Source organism: Rosa rugosa, chromosome 6, assembly GCF_958449725.1.
Source record: "Rosa rugosa chromosome 6, drRosRugo1.1, whole genome shotgun sequence".
Taxonomy (NCBI): Eukaryota; Viridiplantae; Streptophyta; class Magnoliopsida; order Rosales; family Rosaceae; genus Rosa; species Rosa rugosa.
Window position 1 is genome coordinate 28492633 of NC_084825.1, and position 22119 is coordinate 28514751.

The window sequence follows — 22119 nt, forward strand, 5'->3', positions numbered from 1 at the left end:
ATCTATCAATCGAAATATCATTTTATGTCGATTGAGAAAAGAACTACATTATTATATTCTAAATGTAACAACAAGCTTGAAAGCTTGGGTTGAGTAGTACGTAGACCATATTAACCTGGCATAAAAATAGAAAATAAAGTGTATCTCTAATTAATGTTCTTTAAATTAGACAAATAAAATTTTGATTGAGGAATAAGATGAGGAGATTACATCAACTTAAAATTTTTTATTAGGAGGCAATAAAAGTTTATTGAATTTTATTGAGTTTAGTTTTTATTGCCCCTGTTTGGACCCAAAATGAACATTTTGGCCTGACAAGGCGTGTCTTGGAGAAATTGAGCCAATATCAGTGGCTCAAGCTATATATTGTCGACAAGCTCGAAATATATATTTAGAGGCTAAATAAAGCCTACTATGGAAGTATGACAAGTCAACTTTAACATATTTTCCTACTTCGGCTAGGAAAAACCGAGCTAGACAAGGAAGGAGGGGTGGCAGACTAACCAAATGAAATCGAAATGTGATGAAACTTTCCAGATCCATTCTAGACAGCCCAAGGATCATTTCTTATGAAGAGTGCAAGAGTTTTTTTTGAGTGGAAGGCCTTCAAACAATCAGCCCAATTTTCTACAGAAGCAAAACTGGAAAACTGGACCTGTAAGAGGTCCAGCAGCGTTTTCGGCCCAACCACTATACCAAAAATTCTGAAATTTTGCCAGGGTGATCTACACTCATAATGGAACATTTTTTATGAAGAGGTCATAGTGAAACTTGGAATGCTTGTTGGAGAAATAATTGAAGGAATAAAGGGGCAGAAACTGACCTAAAACCAGCTCAATATTCACATGTTCATGTTTCCTACCCACATGAAGAAAGCTAGATGCTTTTCTTCTTTTCCTTGGATATATTTTTCAAGACAATCTCTTTAATAGATCATCATCACTTCCATGTTGTTGCACCTTCATGCCTTGCTTTCATTTCATCATTTCTCTATCTTTTCCATATTTTACAAATCACTTTCATATTCCACTTTCATTATTTTTCTTCCACTCATCATTTCACTCTTCTTTTTCTTCCCTATATAAACACCTTCTCTTCTCATTCTAAAACACACATTCACAACACAACAACAACATCTCTAAGATGATCTAAGTTCTCTCTAGAGCAAACCTCTCTAAGAGCAACTCCTCTCCCTCTCCTTCTCTTTCTCTTAGCGGTGATCACACTCCTAGTCCTAGTCTTCTCAGAAGCCGACTTTCAGTGCCACCAAACCCTCTGTCAACGTGCTTCGGTCCTAGTCTCCTCGGGAGCCGACGGTAGTGCAGCGACCACAACGGTTACAGAACCAGCCAAGCAAGGGTAACGCCCTAGCAACACAGACATTCACAACACAACAACAACATCTCTAAGATGATCTAAGTTCTCTCTAGAGCAAACCTCTCTAAGAGCAACTCCTCTCCCTCTCCTTCTCTTTCTCTTAGCGGTGATCTCACTCCTAGTCCTAGTCTTCTCAGAAGCCGACTTTCAGTGCCACCAAACCCTCTGTCAACGTGCTTCGGTCCTAGTCTCCTCGGGAGCCGACGGTAGTGCCGCGACCACAACGGTTACAGAACCAGCCAAGCAAGGGTAACGCCCTAGCAACCCAGCCAAGCTAAAGTCACGCTTTAGCAAGATCTCAACATTTCCCGGTGATGTCGCTCTGCTCGATCTACAATATTGAGTATCGATTGTGTTAACAAGAAGAAAGCTCAGCAAAAGTCCTCGCCACGAGGCACAAAGAATCCCACGACGAGGTTGGTGCTCTCCTCGTCTACAATCGCTTGAAAGAAGTCAGGTCAAGGGACACCCCCGACGACCGCACCCGAACGGTGCTGGCACGCCCGCGCAAGAAAAGAGACTGTTGACCAGCTGCAACAAAATTGGAGCCAAACAGCCCCCAGTAAAAAGTTTGTTAGGAGAGAATAAATACTGAGTTCTATATCAATTGGCACTGTTGAAAAGTCCCATTGAATCCAGGCTAAGACAAGTCTAATTGACTAATTCAACAACAGCCACACTTGATTTGTCTCTTAATATGTTCATAATCACCATGAATTAATACTGCTAATTAAGTCCATGTTTTTCAATATAAATTGGATCAGAAAACAGAAAAGTGTAATTTATGTAAGTAGAGAATAGTCCCTGACATGCCATGTCGACGAACAAAGCCAGAAAGACAAGTTTGTCAAAGCATTCGCTCCATTTCGAAACTTTGTCCCCATTCACTATGCCAAAAAGGCCTTCAGATGACAGAATTGTTCTGTCGTCTGAATGAACAAAAATGTGTCGTCTAGTACGGTGTCGTCTCTTGGGGGCATCAGACGACAGAAGTGTTCTGTCGTCTGATTTTTCAGACGACATAAAAAAATAAAAATATTGTGTTATCTGATGTGTTTTGCATTTTGGGAACATTGTGATCTGTATCTTTAAAAGCATTCAAACAACAGTTTTGTATTGTCTGATAAACAAAACAACCATAGTATTTTTTAGGGGGGGGGCAGAAACCGAACCGGAAAGTGAAAACCGGCCGAACCGGACCGGAAAACGGGTTGCGGTCACCGAACCGGAAGAAGCAGTTAAGACAAAAACAGAGGACCGCACCGGACCGGGTTGAACCGGGTCGGAACCGGGTTATTTCTTTGAACCGACCGATAAAAACCGAACCGACCGAATTATATATAATATATTAATTTTAATTAAATTTAAATAGATGTTAATTTCTGATTGGTTTGTAACAGGTTTCACGTGAGGTTAACCTTACCGGATCACAAAAAAAAAGCCCTAACCTAATGCAATCTCAATTCCTCATTTCATTCATCGCCGTTTTCAGTTTCTCGACACTCTCTCTCTCGACTTCTCGAGCTCTCTTTCTCAATCCAGTCTCTCTTTCTCTCTCGATCCAGTCTCTCTTTCTCGACCCAGTATCTCTTTCTCTCTCGATCCAGTCTCTCTTTCTCGACCCATTCATTGCCGATCATCATTATTCAAATCAATATCATGTGAGCAGAAATCGCCGATCATCATTTTCAAACAAATGTTATTTGGTTAACTCTGTTTGCAGTTTCCTCCTTCACCATCTGATCTCGTTGGACATGGACTTGGTATAGATACTCTCTCTCTCGATCCTAACCTTCCTCTTTCAGTCTTTCTGATATGAAATTAGGGTGATGAGATATACTTTTGCAGAGACATACTTCGATTTTAGGCTTTGGGTTGCAGAAAATGGGTTTTGGTTTCAGTTTCACTCGGTCTAGATTTAGGGGTTTCAAAATCTCATATGTTCCATCGATTGTGGGTTTTATTTTTGGGTTTCTGGAAGTGAAATTACTCAAATTAGGGTTTCAATTTTAGGATTTCTGAAAATGAAGCATGGGTTTTTATTTTAGGGTTTCTGGGAGTGAAATTAGGGTTTCAATTTTAGGGTTTCTGAAAATGAAGCATGGGTTTTGATTTTAGGGTTTCTTGAAGTGAAATTAGTGTTTCAATTTTAGGGTTTCTGAAAATGAAGCATGGGTTATGAAATTAGGGTTTCTGGAAATGAAATTAGGGTCTTTGTTTTGATTGTATGTCTATCAGATTATGTTTATGTGTTCAACTATTTTAGTGTCGATATGTTGCAGTGATTGAATGTTTGTTTATGTGTATTGTGTGTCTATGAGATTATGTTTATGTGTTGAAGCAGTGATTGAATGTTTGTTTATGCGTATTGTATGTCTGGGTATGTTTATGTTTATGTGTTTTACTGTTTTAGTGTCGATATGTTGCAGTGATGGAATGTTTGTTTATGTGTATTAGATTATGTTTATGTGTTTTACTGTGATTTTAGTTTTTATGTGTACATGTTTATGACTGTATGTTACTATAATGATTAATGAATGATGTTCAGAAAACTGATTTGCTGTTTGTTTTTCAGTCCATGGAAGGAACGTCGCAGACCCCTGATCCGACACATAGTGCGAGTGAGTCTTCTCGTACCAGTCAAGCCGGGCGTCTTCTCATGCCGCCTCCTCAACAAGGAACACCAGCTACTCCTACTAGTGCTTCAGATGAACCTGCAACAAGTGAAGCTGAAGAAATTGTGAAGAGGAAGAACCAGTCAGCAGCTTGGGATCACTTTGTGAAGATGAAGAATCCGGATGGTTCAAAGATGGCGAAACCGAGAGCAAAGTGCAAGTACTGCCCGCAAACCTATGCCTGTGATCCTAAAGCCAATGGGACGACATCAATGAGGACACACATGCTGTACCAGTGCAAGAAGTGTCCAGTGTACATCCCAGCAAAAAGGCAGAGGTTCCTTGCTTTCGAATCTGCTGAAAAAGGTGGTAATTTAGTATCCTTAGCTTATGATCCTATGAATTGTAGAAGAGCATGTGCTAGGATGATTGTGAGGGATGAACTACCTTTTAGTCATGTAGATGGGCATGGGTTTCAGGATTTTATGAAAATTGCTCAGCCAAAGTTTACTGTCCCTAGTCGTAGGACAATCTGTAGAGATATTTGGGATCTCTACCAGTTTGAGAAGGAAAAGATAAGAGAGTTTCTAGCTAGGAATAATCTGAGGGTTTCACTAACCACCGATACCTGGACTTCGGTTCAGAATATCAATTACCTAGTACTCACTGCCCATTTCATAGATGACACTTGGACTTTGCATAAAAGAATTATAAATTTTTGTGTTATTCCAAACCACAAGGGAAAGACTATAGGGAAATTAATAGAGTCTTGCTTGATTACTTGGGGTATTGAGAGGGTTTTTAGCATTGTAGTTGATAATGCTTCGAGTAATCAAGTTGCACTTGATTACATGAAGGAGAAGATTGGAAATTGGAAGTGTCTAGTGCTAGGTGGCAGTTTTCTGCATGTTAGGTGCTGCTGCCATGTCCTGAATCTGATTGTGAGGGATGGGATGGAGGAGCTTGATTCCTCCATCGATGCAATTAGGAATGCTGTTAAGTTCATTAGGAGTTCACCTGCTAGACTTGAAAAGTTTAGGAAGTGTGCTTCTAGAGAGAAGGTTGAACATAAGGGGGGTGTAGTGCCTTTAGATGTCTGCACAAGGTGGAACTCCACCTATTTTATGCTTGACATCGCTGTTAAGTATAAGCAGGCATTCTCTAGGCTTGAAGATGAGGATCAGCAGTATGAGAACTATTTTATGGAGAGAGTTGGGGGAAGCAAGAGGGTTGGGCCACCTAAGAATGAGGATTGGGAGAAAGCAGCGAGGTTAGTGAAGTTCCTTAAAATCTTTTACGATGCAACCTTGAATTTTAGTGGGACTAAGGTAGTAACTTCAAACCAACCTGTTCAGTGGATTTGTACCATAATCGATGAATTAGAAGAATGTGCAGCTAGTGATGATCCTTTGATGGTTAGTATAGGGTCCTCTATGAAGAAAAAATTCGACAAGTATTGGTTGAAGTTAGAGGACATTAACATGGCATTGTTGCTTGCTGTTGTCTTGGATCCAAGATACAAATTATTGTATCTTGAATACTTTTTTCCTAAACTGCATCCGGACAGCAGCTTGGTTGAATTTATGGTAGATGAAGTGAAGAGGAGCCTCTTGCAGCTATATAGGGAGTATTGTCTATCTGATCCCGTTGTTGCACAAGCCTCGGATGACATAACACAACCTCGTGTTGATCATTCAGCTTCTGCACAAGAAGAGGACTCACATGCTGCATCGTTGAGTAAGTTTTTGAAGCTTAGGCAAGAGAAAGAGGTGGTGGAGATAAGGAATGAAGTTGACAAGTATTTGCTTGAAGCTTCCGAAGACCCTGCGAGCAAGGATTTCTAGCTTTTAGGTTGGTGGAAGGAGAATGCTGTTAGATACCCAATTCTGTCAAAGATTGCAAAGGATATCTTTGCTGTTCCAGCTTCAACAGTGGCTTCGGAGTCAGCTTTCAGCCTAGGGAAGAGGGTTGTAGATCCATTTCGAGCATCATTAACTCCTAGTATGGTTGAGGGGCTGGTTTGTCTCAGCGATTGGTTAAGGGGTGGAGCCTTTAATGAGTACAAAGAGCCTACTAAGACGGAGTTGGAGCTGTACGGTGAGCTTGAAAAGCTTGAATCAGGTAACTTCCCTTTATTTTCTGTGTTATAAAATGAGTTTGTTGTTTGAATATTTTTTGTGTTGTGAATAATGAATATGTTGGTCCTTTAAGTGTTAATCTGATGTGAATATGTTGTTCTCTTGATTGGCATCATCTGTTGTAACCACAGTTGACGATGAAGAGTGATTGATGGGTTAAGGCTGTGAGGGGCATGTTGTTTTTGGACCTTTGGTGTTGGCTGCAGGGCATGTTGTTTTGAAGTTGGCTGCGGACTTGCAGATCTGCATTTCTATGCTTTCTTGAACTTTTTTCAGTTTTGGAGATCAAGAACTTACTTTAAAGTTTGAAACTCTTTTATTTATTGAATTTCGGGCTGTAATGAACTAAGGTTGTTGAATTTTGGTCTGTAATGACTAACTATTTTAAGTGTTTCCAGACTTTGTTTAATTTGTGAAGCTCTGTAATGAACTGTTGTACTAGGTTTCTGCATTTGTAAACTCGTGTTGAATGTTTCAGCAATGTTTAACTGCTTGTAGTTGTTTCCAGGTAGCTTGGGCCAATTGGGCCATGGATATTTGCTTGTTTATGTTCATGGTTTTGTTTTAATGGATTGATTGATCTACAAAAATTGGGCTGTAAAGAAAAAATAAGAAAAGCCCAACTAAGACCGAACCTGAACCCGAACCGGGCCGAACTGAATTTTCGGCCCACGTTATTTGGAAACTGTTTTCGGCCCAAATTATGCCCCAACCGATAGAAACGGGTCGAACTCGGTTTGGGCCCAACACCGACCCGGCCTGACCCGAGCCCAGCCCTAGTATTTTTTAAATACTATTGTGTGAAGTATATTTGCAAGACTTATTTGTGTGGTCTGAATGCCCTTAAATAAGAAATATGAAGACTCGTATGTAGTGTCTTCTCTCATACAACAACACTTAAAGGTTGTGCTAATTTACTTTAAACGACAATTATATGTGGTCGTAAAGAGCATCAGAGGACAATTAAGTGTCGTTTTAGGGTAGGTTTGTATGACATTTAAGTGTTGTGTGAAAGATAATGTGATGTTGGGAAATGGTTTAGACAATAGATATCTATCAGTCTCATTACGACGACAATTTACTGTCGTTTGAGATTATTTAGACGACAAATATCTGTTGTCCCATTGTCAGATAGACAATAAACTTCTTATTGGTTTTTGTGTTGTATCTATGCAGCTGCAACCACACGTTTTGGTGTGCTTTTGTTGTAGCTTGCAGTTTGTGACGACACATTTTAATAGTCCCCTGTACAATTGGTATGCATGCATTCTGGAAATTAAAATTGGCTATCTGTGAAACCATAAAATCCACATCCAAAATCATTCATTGCAATTTCCATTAATCCACCATTGTCTCATGTACACAAATCTAATCATCAGCTATACTTTGCCTATGCTTTTATGGTCTATATAGCTGACAATCTTTATAGAGGGAGACTTATAGTTTAGAACACAATGAGTCTGATCAATAGACGTGTAGTAATCAAGCTCTTTGATAGTAATGTTGGGAAAAAGTAGCCAACATGAATTATCAGATAAAAAGATCCTATATAGTACAAGTTCATATTCAATAAACTGAAATTCATATTCAATTTTTATAGGTTTTCAGTTACCAATAAATGTAGAACAATGAGCAACTGAAATGCAATACAAGTTTGAATTTACCCTTCTCTAAGCACATGGACGTGTTGAAGCCAGAAGCCTACAACAACATCTGATGGAAGCATCACGTTGACAAAATGAGGATATTTCATCTGATGGAAGCATCACTTTGACAAAATGAGGATATTTCACTGGCAATTAATTGATCTGCGAGTTCCTCAGCTTGTTCCAGAAGTGATGATTTCTCAGATTTGGCTCTCTTTAATCGTTTCGACTTATGACTATTGCACAGAATATCCCAGCAAATTCTGGAGTCTTTATGGGCCCTCTGCATATTCAGTTGATATAATACGTCCAAATCAATTAAAAAGGATAACTTGAGAAGTATTACAAAATGGTCCAAATGGATGACACCCAGCTGCCCATAGCCAATTCACGTCTGGCCTTTCATGTACATGAGAAGCCTTCTCATATGGTGCACTCAACCCTGCCACAGCAGAAGCAATCCCTACCAATATATAGCACTGGATCTGAGATGGTTGGGCATGCCCTCTTTGGATAACAGAAAGCAAAATAGCAACATGAATTTAGCAATGAATCAATTGCTCTAATGGCTTCTTGAAAAGAACAAAATAACACAGATCCTAATTTCACTACAAAGATAATCTGAAAGCTATACTTGTGCATATTTCCATGAATATCAAAACAGTAAATTAATAGATGGACTTGACAGAATTGTATTGACAGCCAACCTTGAAGAAACATAAAACCAAACATGAAAATGACAAACAAAAGAAAGCAATCAACAGACACTAGAAAGAATATATAGATAGAATAGTCTATCACAAAGACTATTTACCTGAATACTAATAAAGGAGATGGAACCAGACCTTTAAGGTTTTAAATATCTAATCATGTTCTACTCAAAAGCCTCATTCTTTAATTTCCTGCAAGCATAAATGTAATCGAATGATGTAAATGCATTCAGCACAGAAACAATAGGCAGGTCATTATAGTAAAGTTACCAAAAAAAAACTTAAAAATCTGGACTGTAAGATGTTTTTTCATTGAAAGCTCCACTGTATGGAAGGAGTAAGTCTTTAATCCTCTCTAAAAAATCTAAAAGGAAGAAGAAGAAGAATATTTACCTGTTCCCCCACCCAGCATGTAGCTCTAGAATTATGCTCTCTTCATGAGTTATCTACCCCCTCTTAAGGTCTGGCCTCAGATAATTCACCCACCTCAGTCTGCAGCTCTTTCCATTCCTTTTCAGTCCTATATAAGCAGCAAACAAATATATTCATTCCCATTAAAGCGAAAAATGGTCAAGACAGTAGGAGTAATTAAGTGATAAGAGTAATCTTAGCCATTAGCAGTAGTAAAATTGATGGTAAGGTAAGGATAGAGAGATAAAATTGAAGAATATCTTTTCCATTAAACCCAGCTATCCAACATTACATCAACGAATTCCAAAACCATGTATTACATTCTCTCCCCAAAACAACTAAACTCAAATTTTGAACTTTTGAGTAGAGAGATAGAAACTATTTACCAGCATAAGTAACATATATATGTAGGTGCAGTCCTTTCATTACCAGGAATCGAAGAAGCAAGTGAATTTCTGGAATTTCAGCTCTTCCTTCTAACTTGCTGAGAAGATGAGATACTTTCACGGGTTATGAAGGTACATTTAAATTGGATCTGTACCTCTTTGATGCTCTCGTTACCTACATGAAGACACACTCAAGTCCATCAAATAGATTAAACAGAACCATCAATAATTCACTAGAAGAGCACACACTGGTCCTTACAAAAATTACAAGTTTCATTTTGTACTCAGACATAAAAACCATTGTAAAATGGTACGGTTATTTATTATCTAATTGTTTAAACTTTGAGTGTGCTTTTCTTTAATAGTCTTAGAACAATCACCTACACTGTATTATTGGCAAGATCCAGCAAGCAAAATCCAATAATAAAGACAAAAGCTGCCCTTGTTCGGCTTCCTTTGAAGGTTCTGCATTTCCTTACATGAGTTGGCTGACAGTAGATGAATTTTCGCAACAAAGAATCAAAAGAAAGAGACAGACCACTTGAAAACAGGAAGGTCTAGAAATATACATATTGACAACAGAAGATTTCAACGTTATTGGAAAAGCATCCAAGCAATTTAAAGTGACCACTGACAAGTACTAGAATCCGATTGAAACTCAGAAACCACAACAATACACAGATCCTAACTTTGTGCTCAAATGTAGACCTTCTGCTCAGTTTATTAAAGAATCATGCCAACTGGTGAAGGGTTGCATTTAACTAGTGCAGAAAAACAAATGGAAATATCCATTTCCATAAACCCACAAACCTACAACCCCAACTTAATTAACAACAATAACTAGGATGCCCCACAATCTATCACAAGAAATACCCATCAACTTATAAGCATTAATCATATGAAATGCCCATCAACTTATAAGCATTAATCATATGAAATGCAACCTGCTTTAAATTCTGAACTAACTGGCAATCAGAATAATAGGAACTATAATAATAAACAAGCAGTCAACCCAAATTTCAAAACTAGAATGAGAAATGATTATAAAAGAAGAGACCTGAAAGATGGGGATGGTCAAGGATTCATAGCAAATGGGACAATCAAGCACATCCCAGTCGGTCAAGGTGATGGAAATAGGCCTATCCGTGGTGGAAGCAAGAGCAGTTTCTTGAGCTGCCGAGGTGATTAGTAAATCAACAAGAAGTTAGACTTGACTGAAATGAATAACGTATGCATGCAATGGTTATGTTTGTTTCCAAACAATAAGTTTAGTTTTTGCATGAAGGTTTTAGTATATGATGAATTATTGGTGACAGCTAATGGGGAAGAATGGTGCCTCTACAAACTAAATTACAGAAAACCATATGCATGTACACTTCCAGTAAACCAAGCATTCAAATACCATATATAATTATCCTGTGTTCAAAGCAATTAAAACTTGATGTTTATTAGTAATGATATCCTCTGTTCAAAGCAATCAAAACTTGATGGTTATTAGATATGTACTCTCTCGCTTTCTGAACCACACAAACGCAAGCAAACATACTCATTTTTGTGGGGGTTGAATCCCAAACTAATACCCATTAACAGGGTACATTCACTGTTGGATAGCTTCAAGCCATGCTTTTCCCAAATAATCTGCTCTCTGAAAGAAAGGGAAAAAAAAAATATAGTGGTGGAAAGGTATCCTAGTTGAAAAAAGTTTTTATGGTTTCTTGAACAGGAAAGACTTTTCCTCTGTAACACTTTTGCAAGAAAATTAGCATTTCCTTAGTTTCTTCAGGCAATGTTATGAAATACAGTCAAATAAAAATACCAGAAAACTTTTTCATCACCATAACTAAAGCACAGTGAAGAAATTAAGTTCTAAAATGTAATATTCAAAAATCTACTAAACAACATTTTCATCAAAACAAAGAAGGCAACAGCAAAGCAGTTCATCAAGTCCTTAGACATACGAACAATAAACCTGATCCTTGATTGATATTTGAACTTCTGTTATACATCTATATATACATCCCACAATAACTACGCTTAACTTTTCAGCTTTCACCGATTTTAATAAAGACATGCAAACAGACCAAGAGGTAGATAGACATAACAAAAAATGAGTGAATAGGAGCACTGAAGTAAGTCTTTAAACAAAAAGCTCCCTTACTAAAGTTGATCTTAGGCTGTATGTAGCAAACAGGTATGTGTCATCTAAACAGTTCAGAACACATCATACAGAATCAAAAAGTCCTCTTCCAGTGTTTGGGGTTAAAAAGTAAAACACAACACAACCCAAAAGTGATCAAAATGTTACCAGACTTTTCTTCTAAGAGTCCTTGTGAAGTTGACGCATTAGTTTCCTGTAAGCTATCCAGATTCTCTACCTTACACCTTTTTATCCTGCAATGCAAGTCATAAAATCATATCTGAATGGCTCCAAATAGAACTTCGACTTATAGATTTACAGAGATTACAATATCTGATAGAAACTCATACTGCATCAAACATGACACATAACAGAACAGAACCTGATTGATTTTAGACCAACAATCTAATTTTGACAAGAGCAACATAGCAATATTAGAGCTTAATCTGATTAGAAACAATAACATGGCCCCAAATTACCTAGATTGATGTTGAACTCTTCAAACTCGTCACCGTCCTCGAACATATCAATCTTGGTGTCTTCAGATGCTATCTTCTGATCCTTCTCCATTGGAACAAAACTTGCGAATTTGCAATCAATGAATCAATTAGCTCACTTAAATTTAGACCCAATTACCAAAAATCATTCAAAAGGCTATTGGCATTATCAAAATCAAATCTTGAATCTTTGTACCTAGAAACAAGAAGATTGAATAAGATAATCCCAAATGAATTGCAGAACCTGGAACTACAGATAAAACCCTAAAATCGATTGAAGATAGAACCATAAAATCAAAGTTTTTGGATAATAAGCAACCCAAAATTTGTAGATAAAACCTTAAAATCGATTGAAGATTGAACCCAATCGAAACCCTAAACTACAAAACGATTGAAACCCTAAATTGCTTACCAATATCCGAATTGAAAACAGCTCGGAGAGCTCCATTAATCCAGACATGAAAGATGAAGTAGAGACTAAGAAGAAGAATCGAGAGGGTGAGAGGATGAAGGAGAGAGTGAGAATCGAGATATGAGAGAGCTCGGTGAGAAGGAGAGAGGCTGGTGTTTTGAGTCTTCCAGTTTCGCGGGTTCTAGGTCGAGCCAAGGTTTTAAATATCGGTATCGTTGTATATATCGGTACTTTGAAAAAGGGAGATGTCAGAAATATCGGGGATACAGGGTAAGAAAATGTCGTTTTTGAAAAAAGTAAATTTATTAGAAATTTAGAACTACATATAAATACATATGAATGTCAACTTCATCTACATCCAAAAAGAGACTCTAGGCGGTTGAAAAGCCGCTCGCTGGTCTACGAAAATGCAATAATCAGACCAAGACATATGACCCATATAGTGCGAATTGTAGTGATGAACATGATAGTTATAGATCTCTTTAGAGCTGCCGACTGTTTCTCCTATAAGGGGATAATAAGGATGAACCCAACTAGATGACTGATCATATACTTCTACATATTGATTATATCCATAAGCATCATAACCAAATTGATTGTTGCCTTCATGAGATTCATTTGAGATCCCACTGCGCTCTGTGCTTAAACTGATAGAGTCAAAACTTAAGGCAATTGAAGAAACATCAGATGGGGTACTTTGATCATCAGTTGCACCTCTTGTCCTCCTCCCATATCAGGTCTTCTCTTGAGCACCATGGCCGGCTGTTCTCACTCCGTGGTCTTCATCTTGGGTGGTATGATCAAAATTACCTTCACATGTAAATTGGAATCCTCCATCCACAGAAGATTCTCCATAGTCATATCTTTCACCTCCACCACTTGTTCCGCTTCCACCCTCTCCACCATCATCAGAACTATTTGGAGTTGCTGTACCACCCCACGCATCATCACTATCTGAATTATCTTTTGGGTTTTTAACAACTTCTTCAGATAAGACTCTCTCTACGTTGATTCCAGCATTAGTTGCAGTTTCTACAACTTGTGGAAGAGGTCTTCCAGCTTCATCATCGAGGTGTGCAGGCATAATCCAATCATGAAGTGGATCAATGCCATTATCAAGCGGCTCGCTTGCAACATGAAGTAGATCTATATAGTTGTTTTCATTGACCACATTATTCTTTGCTTGTTTATCTCGCAGCCGCAGCTTCATGTTGTAGTAGCAGTATACAAGCTTTTCCAACTTCTGATATGCCAAACGGTTCCTTTGCTTGGTATGAACCATCCATTACTACTTTTAAATAATTGGAGCTTTTTTATCATCAGTATTATCACCAATAGAGATTGTCTTGGCAATTAGGCATGAACCAGCTTTCTAAGGCTTCACCATAATTTAAAATCAATAAAAAGAGACAAACATAAGCACCTATCTGCCCCTCTTGTCCGAATGAGTGTAAATAAACAATAGTCACTAGTCAGCAATCAAAGACTATAAGCCCCAAAGGGAAAAAAAAAAAAAAGCAGCCATATTTTTACCTCAAATTTTACAGATATTTCTTCACTTTATCGGGGATATATCGTAAATATCTAATATATCGGAGATATTTGACGATGTCGGAGAAATTTCGCAGAAACGGTGAAAGATAAGATATTTACCCCCCTAAATATATCGGTCCGTCGAAAAAAGGAGACATCGGGGGAGATATCGGATATATCGCAGATATTTAAAACCTTGGGTCGAGCAGAGAGAGCTGAGTGAGGAGGACAGAGCGCGTGGGGTGGTGTTTAGTCGTGGTCGAGCTAAGTGAGAAGGAGAGAATGATTTTGAGGTCTCTATATCCAAAAGCACAAGTCAAAATAACTTGGAAAATTTTAAAACAAGCTCCACACACTTGGACAACATTTAAATGTTGTCTGAATGCCACCATATTTTTTAGTCAATTAGGGCTAGACTATTTGAGAGGGAAAAGACTCAAATCAACTTTTGGATATCCCTCCAAATTTGAGATAGGAAATCACCACCTTCTACAACTACACAAATGTGTTGTCTGAATGTTCGCCATTTATCCAAATTTGAGATAAGAAATCACCACATTCTACAACTACACAAATGTGTCGTCTGAATGTTCGCAATTTATCCAAATTTGAGATAGGAAATCACCATCTTCTACAACTACACAAATGTGTCGTCTGAATGTTCACCATTTTTCCAAATTAAACCAGTATGGTTTTAGTGTATATTCAGACAACAAAAAAAAAAATTATGTTGTCTGAAAAAATCAGACGACATAAAACAAAACTTATGTCGTCTGAAGGCTTTTTTGGCATAGTGATTATTCAAATAAATTTCTTCAATCCCAGTAAACTCCTGCAAAAATTGCCCAATTTCTTGCGGCTTGTAAAGTTCTTCCGAATGAAAGATGGCTTGTCGGAATTTCATAATTGTCAAAAGCTCCTCCTAGCAACATGATGAAGAAGCATAATTTGAAAAAAAAAAAAAAAGGAATAACAAGGGCGACTTTTGCTATAGCATTTAAAAGTTCCGGAGAAATGGATTTTCTTTTCTGAATCCTCTTGTCATCTGTAAAAGTGAAAATTCCACTGCCGGGAACTCCATCAATCCACCGTTACTCTGCTTTACCTAAACAACTGTCCCACAAAATTTCGAAATTCGGAAATGAATTTGAAATGTGAATTACCTTGTGATTAAGGATGAGACGAGGAGGCGATCAAGGGGAGCTTTGCAAACCCTAACAGTGACGGAGAACTGATCGGACGGGAGCAATCCCAGCATAGTAGAAATGGTCTGCTTCATCGAGTCCTTAGCAGAATCCGAAACACCTTTGGAGATAACAGACAATCTTCAGAAACCAGTAAATCCTATGGCGAAAACTGGTCCCACACATTAGCTGGCCAAGACTCCCGTCCCCATCTTCCAGTTATCATGTAGTCATGTTTAATACATTTTCCTTTCCTTGTCTCCTTCCTCTTCTTCCACTAAATTTATGAACACAATGACCACTGAGATATATGTCTCTCTCAATTATTCAGAGAATGACAAAGAATGTTTAAATTTGGGTTCAGCTTGGTTGACTAAACGGTCCTTCAAGACCCCAAGTCAAACACCCTGTAATTGTTATTGCATAATATTACAGGGCTACCTAGTTGAACCTTTGAAGCACCTAAAGGGAGTTGGTAGCTAGTTGCTGAGGTAAGTGTGGCAGAAGTGATCCTTCTCTTCCTTTTAATGGTTACCTTGCTCGGCTTTCCCACCACAAAAGCCGACTAACTCGCCCTTATCTGCCGACTTTGGACCTAGATAATAAAGGGTAACGAGTCCGCATATAATCACCCCACTGAGTCAAAGAAGTGAGATAGTCCCATGCAAACCTCAAAACAACCCCGGAATTAAGAGTTGCTACGTCACAAATACTAATCCCGCCTTCGTTTTTCGGAGCACAAACTTGTGTCCAAGCAACAACGACAATTTTCCGAGTCTCAATATTACAGGACCATATAAAATTACGCGCCCACGAAGATAACTTTTTTCACAAGGTATGCAGGCCATTGATACACTGAAAAACTATGAAGAAGCATGCTTTGGAAAACATATTGCACAAGTTGAGTAAGCCCAGCCCTTGAAAGAAGCCTACCCTGCCAACCCATTAACCTTGGCTGACAGAGCAGCAATAACTTGGAGATGGCAACTGCGGGGTCACCACAAAATATAGGAATCTCCAAATAAATAATAGGTAAACGCTAAACAAATCAATTAATGTTCATAAAAAGTATAAAGAAAAAGATTTGTTTTCCCTACCTCAAGCCTTAGGAATCAGCAGCCAAAAATTTTCGAGAGAGGTCGGGCAAACCTCCAAAACACAAGGACCCTGTTGGATTGTTAGGATTTAACAGTCATTTAGTTTTTACTGTTTCTTGTTTTTCAAGTTTCATTTATCTGTTTGTTAAATAAAACCCTATTCCTTAGAGACTTGCAGATAGGGTTTAGACTCTTTCCTTTCAATTAGTCTCCACGTGCCGTGTAAAACGTGGTTGTTACTGCCTTTGTTTCCTTCATCTTGTAAGGCTATAAAGCCAACAGTCTGTTATTGAATTGAATAAGATATTCTCTCAGTAAATTGGTGTAGTGTGGTATTATTTCTGTAGTCAACAGACCCCACCCACTCTATGCAATGCAATAGCAATCCAGCCAACCAAAATGGAATTTATGATACAAATCATGCTCCAGTTTATAGGAAGTAGTTTAATCAAAGTCAATTAGGTTTTGAAAGGTGAGAAAATTAAACTTACAGAAGTCAAGCTTTGTATAGATGGAGAAATTCTCGGGCATTGGAATTCACACCGATCTCTTCAAAGCTATTGCATGCAGATTTTAACCTTTGGGTAAGTGAATGAAGGTCACTATATATGTCAGATTGCACAAGAGAAAAGAGAAGAGGAAGGAGAAGTGATGTGTGGTTGAGAGAAAAGGGCACAGGAACAATTTGATGGATGGAGGAGGGTAGACAATGTGTTCTAATCTAGATGAGTGGCTTAGAAGCATCCAAACGACCAAACCCAAAAGAAAAATAATTATTTATAATAGACTTTATCTTGCTAGTTAAGGATAGACTTTATCTTGATTGTGTTCTGAGATGGTAGGACTATTGTTGTGTAGTGATGCATGATTCATTGCTACTATGATAGACTTTGTGTATGGTTTGACATATGGAAAGATTGATATGACCTTGTGATAGGATTGACTGTGAAGAGACATTGTGTCGACGTGTGAGCAATGGGTGAGATACTGAGTGTTGTACCAGTATCGATTGGTGGATCTAGGTATGTCTTACGTAGGAGTGGAGACTAATCTAGAAAGCTTTGAGGAATTACTAGAAGTACGAGCGCAACTTTTTTTGTCCACAGATCATTGGACGGGCTGAACGAGGCTGGATCTCATCTTGTTGTGTTCGAAATTATTTGAGTGTTTGTTGTGATTTTGGAAAAGTATCAACATACATTCAATCTTATTGATTTTAACTACTAAAAAAAAAAAAGGACTACACTATGTTTGAGCTCAAAAAGTATTTTTTGCAAGGCCCAGAAAGAATAAGCATCATAGGCTGATTTAAGCGGCCCAACCAGAATGTCTGGCTTTCTTTCCTATGAAAAGCCATTTGGATAATCCCGCGAAGAGCCCATGAGCAGGATACCACGTTGAGGTAATCATGATATTCTTTAGCCACGTGGAGACCAGAGAGTTTGGCAGGCTTGGGGCGCGGCGAAATAAAGGAACCAAGCATGTGATAGGATCTAGACACTTTCGCAGAAGAACAGGAATATAGCATCATGACTATAGTAGTGCGCCAGTAATGGGACGCGCTCGCGGGGATAGGTTTAAATACCATATCCCAAATGGCCAGCATCAAATAGGAAGTCAGTTTTACTCCTATTATAAGTATATCCAGATCAATTAACAATTAACAGTGGGATCTACCGAGATTCCAAAGTTAATGCGTCTACAGATCAGACACATATGGTCCAGAATAGAGTATTCTATATTTGTCTGAGGACCAATAACTCACAGAGTAGCCTATAATGGAGGCCACGACGAAGAAAAAAGGACGGCCAATCACTCAATTAATCTCTACGATTATCTAAGTCTCTCTGGAGCAACCAACTCTCTTCCTCTTACAGGTGATCACACTCCAGTCCCAGACTCCTCGGGAGCCGACTATAGTGCCGCAACCACAACAGTTACGGAACCAGCCAAGCAAGGGTAACGCCCTCGCAAACCAGCCAAGCTAGAGTCACGCTCTAGCACGTTCTCCCCACTTCCCGGTGATGTTCGCTCTGCTCGACCTACGACGTTGAGTATCGATTTGTTGAAGAAAAACTGAAGCAAAGTCTTCACCACGAGGCACAAAAGATCCCGCAACGAGGTTGGTGCTCTCCTCGTCTGCAATCGTTTGAAGAAGTCAGGTCAAGGGACACCCCCGACGACTGCACCCGACGGTGCTGGCACTCCCGCGCAAGAAAAGAGACTGTCGACCAGACACGGCGAAACTAGAGCCGAACATTTTGGCACGCCCAGTGGAACCAGTCAGAAAATTTTCTCGTCGAGAACTGTTACCATTGGGAAAGCGGACGACAACCCTTACCAAAAGGTATACGTCAATTGCCCAAAACATAAGGCCTCCGGCTACAAGCCACACCACCGTGTGGATTGTCGTGGCCTTTCGGGAGAGCAAGTAAGGCAAAGATTTGCTCTTAACTTGCCATCATCTGAGATGGCAACCGAAAGTTTACCGCTCATCCCTGAGAGCGGAGATACTGCAACACCCCGACCAGAAGCGGCCGAGCAAGCTATTAGCCATTCTACGGTGGTCAAAGCAAACGAGATGGCCGGGGAATATGTTCCCCTCCCTATACCAGAGGAGGCAGACATCCTAGAAAAGATGGCTATCATGAAGCTTAACAATGAAAGTTTCATGAAGGCGTCAAGACGGAAGTTCGTGGAGGAAAGTCGCAAGGCCCTTCAATAGTTCCTGTGAATGGATCGGATGATCGAACAACGACATTACAAGCCAAATGCACACAAACCATGAACAGCTCGTGGGGATGATCAGATCTCAAGCAGTCCAAACTACGAACGTCGCCGCTGAAGTGGCGGCCATTCGAAGCAATGGATTGACTCTAACCACACAGGTTGCCATGCAGAAAGCTGACCTAGATCAGGTCAGAGAAGTCATGAATAAAACATTAGGAGACCCTAATGCTATTCTCGGTTCTTTGGGCCGATCTCCTTTGCCTGGAAAATATATACCGCCAAATGTTTGAGAAAAGGCTAATGGTAGCGGCGCGGCAACTTTCGTTCCAACGACCAGCGCCGCGTCAACCAAGGATAAATCAAGTGTTTCGATAATCGGCGAAAAAGACAAAAATGTATCATCAGTTACACAGAGGAACGGGACTTTGAAGATCCACGAAGGGGCTGTCCCAGAGCCTACCGTAGTCGTCCAATACGACAGCGATGGGTATGAGAACATTTACGACGAGTCCGCGGAGACTCATATTACAGGGAGTTTACCAAAGGTCAATTCAGTCATAGGAAGGCAAACTGTTGAAGGTTCCACAACCCAGATGTCATCCCAACCCAAGACGGCTCACATAGGCGGTATATCACTGGTTGGCCAAACTTCACAGGCAGCACCTTTCAGTCTGGCGCCACCTGTGACTCAGCCAGCTGGCGGAACAATAGTTGATACTCATCCTCTTCTCGACCCAGGATATATAAGGAGAGAAGAGGTAGAAGCTATGATCAGAGTCGCAAATCCGAGGCCTAATTTAGAAGAAGCCTATCAGGGACCCTTTCCACCACACATTCTACAGGCTCCTTACCCAAGAGGATATAAGAGTATCACATTCTCTACCTTCTCGGGAGAAGATCTTGAGAGTTCCACGGTGCATCTGATAAGGTTTCGAGTACAGTGTAGCCAATATCAGAACAATGATAGCTTGAAGTGCAAGATATTCGCGTCTTCTTTGTCAGGACATGCCTTTACATGGTACACCAAACTACAACCAGGATCTATTGCGAACTGGCCCGCAATGGAGAAGTTGTTCAGAGAAACTTTCGGAACCATTGAGCCGGAGGTAGATCTGGCTTCACTCACTCAGATGGCACAACAGCCGACTGAGTCTGCCATCACATACCTACAACGCTTCTAGATCCAGAAAGGGAAGTTGAATATGGTTATGCCAGAGAAGGAATTGGTGAAGTTGGCGATTAAGGGTTTGGAACCCCGCCAGCGCAAAAAATAGCATGGCTATATGTTTAACTCCATGGGAGACTTAATCACAGAGGTAGGAAGCTACGAGCATCTACTCAGAGAGATGGACGCCATGAAGAATGCCTCCAAGGGAACGTATATTCCAGGAAAGCGTAGGACAGTGGTGGTGCTGAAACACTACTCGAGTTCCCATGATCCTTACTATAGGAATGAGGGACCCAGCGTGGCAAAGGCGGATGAGTCCGAGGATGATGAAGTACCAGCGTTGGAGCTCACTGGAAAGAAGGCAACAACGATAAAACAGCTGAAGTTGTGCAAGGAGCCAGTAAAACTCAAATCCGTAGTTTTCACCAAGCCAGAATTTGCTAGCTATACCTATGACGAGAACAAAGCTCATGAAATCCTAGATGAGATGATTGCCGCAAAGATAGTGAAGACAGACTTCGGGCCCTTCCCCAAACCAGATCAATTGAGGGGAAAGAAATACTGCAAACTCCATAATATGTGGAACCATAACACGGCTGACTGCATTAAGTAGGGGTGGGCGTCCGGACCCGAAAGACCGAGGGCCTGACCCGAACTGAGGAAAAAAGCCCGATTCGGTTCGGGTTTAGAATTGAAATTTTCGGTTCGGTCTAAAGCCCGACCCGAATTCATGTAATCAGTTCGGTCTCGGGTTTCATATTTTCAGGGCCCGAAAGCCCGAACCGACCCGCATACTGTAGCAGTTGCCACATGTCAGTCCATGATTGGGTGTTATAATAATAAGTTAAATATTTAAAAAAAAAACAACCCTAAAGGCTACACTCCTCGTCTCCTCCAGTCGACTAACTCGACCTCAGCCTCCCTCTATCTGTCCATCTTAGTTAGTCTAAGCCCCAAATTTCAGAAATTGATAAACCCAGATCCGATAGGCGGCCTTCACTGAAATCTGAAATCTCCCTTTCACTCTCTCAGTCCCTCCCTCACCCTTCTCTGAGTTGTCGATCTCTCTCTCTCAGTCTCTCCTCCCCCACCCTTCAATTTCTGCTTAAATCGAAACAAAAGTCAAAAACACGATCCGTGCGCATTTGGGCGTTTGGCTGCTCAATTTTTCATCACAGTCGCTGTTACAGCTCGCTAATCTCTACGCGATTTCGCCGTCGCCGACTTGGCGCAACTTCGAGCCGCTCTGAGGTCCAATAGGCCTTTGCTTCGTCTTCAACAATCTGATCAACTCTTTCAATCAGGTAAGCATATAATGCACAGAAGCTGTTTGATTTATTGTCTCCGAGAGTCTGAAACTGACATGTCGTTTTTGCGGCTCAAGATCGTGTATATGCCTAGTCCAAGCGGCAACTTCAGTCTGCGAGACTTCCACGGTTCCACCACGCAGTGAACGGCTTGCCGGAAAGTGCATTCCAGCCTCAGATGGACGATTCTGGTACTCTCTCCTTGTCCCTGGCCTCTAGCATTTTCTCCGATATATACACACACAATCACTTCAGTTTAAAACCGTGTTTTTGCTAGTTAATTTTGGTGGAGTTATGGGTGGTGGGAAAGTGTATGAGTGTGTACATACATGTACATTTGCAAGCATAATTAGCTATAATGGGCCACGCTCATTGTACCGCCAAAGGTACTAATTCCAGCCAAAGGAATGACATGCAGGCACACCGCCAGGCGGGCTACAGCCCCAACGTCGGACCACCTCCAGAGTGGCGGCGAGATGGCATCAGAAGCTTCTAAAACTGGGAACTGAAGCATATCAGTTCCACATCGAAAACAAAGAGAAGATCAACCTCTTCCTCACCTATAAAAGGTTCTCTCCTCTCTCCTCATTAATTACGCATTCAATACTTACCTACTGTTACTTTGTCAACATAAATACATTGACTAACTTAGGCATCGGAGAGTTGAAGACCGCCCAGCGCGGTCTCCCTCTAACGTCCTTTGTATTTTACTTGACAGGTAACGGAGGCTTTGAGAACACCACAAGTATCGATCCGCTCACCGGATCAGCG

General features: G+C 40.1%; 1 long non-coding RNA gene across 1 annotated transcript; it reads right to left on the bottom strand.

Moving 5' to 3' along the window:
* Positions 1-7604: 7604 nt before the first annotated feature.
* Positions 7605-9497, bottom strand: LOC133718777 (uncharacterized). Its single transcript, XR_009850566.1, has 3 exons — positions 9284-9497; positions 8880-9006; positions 7605-8678 (listed from the first exon to the last, which is right to left on the bottom strand). It is a non-coding gene; the product is annotated as an uncharacterized LOC133718777 (long non-coding RNA).
* Positions 9498-22119: the final 12622 nt, after the last annotated feature.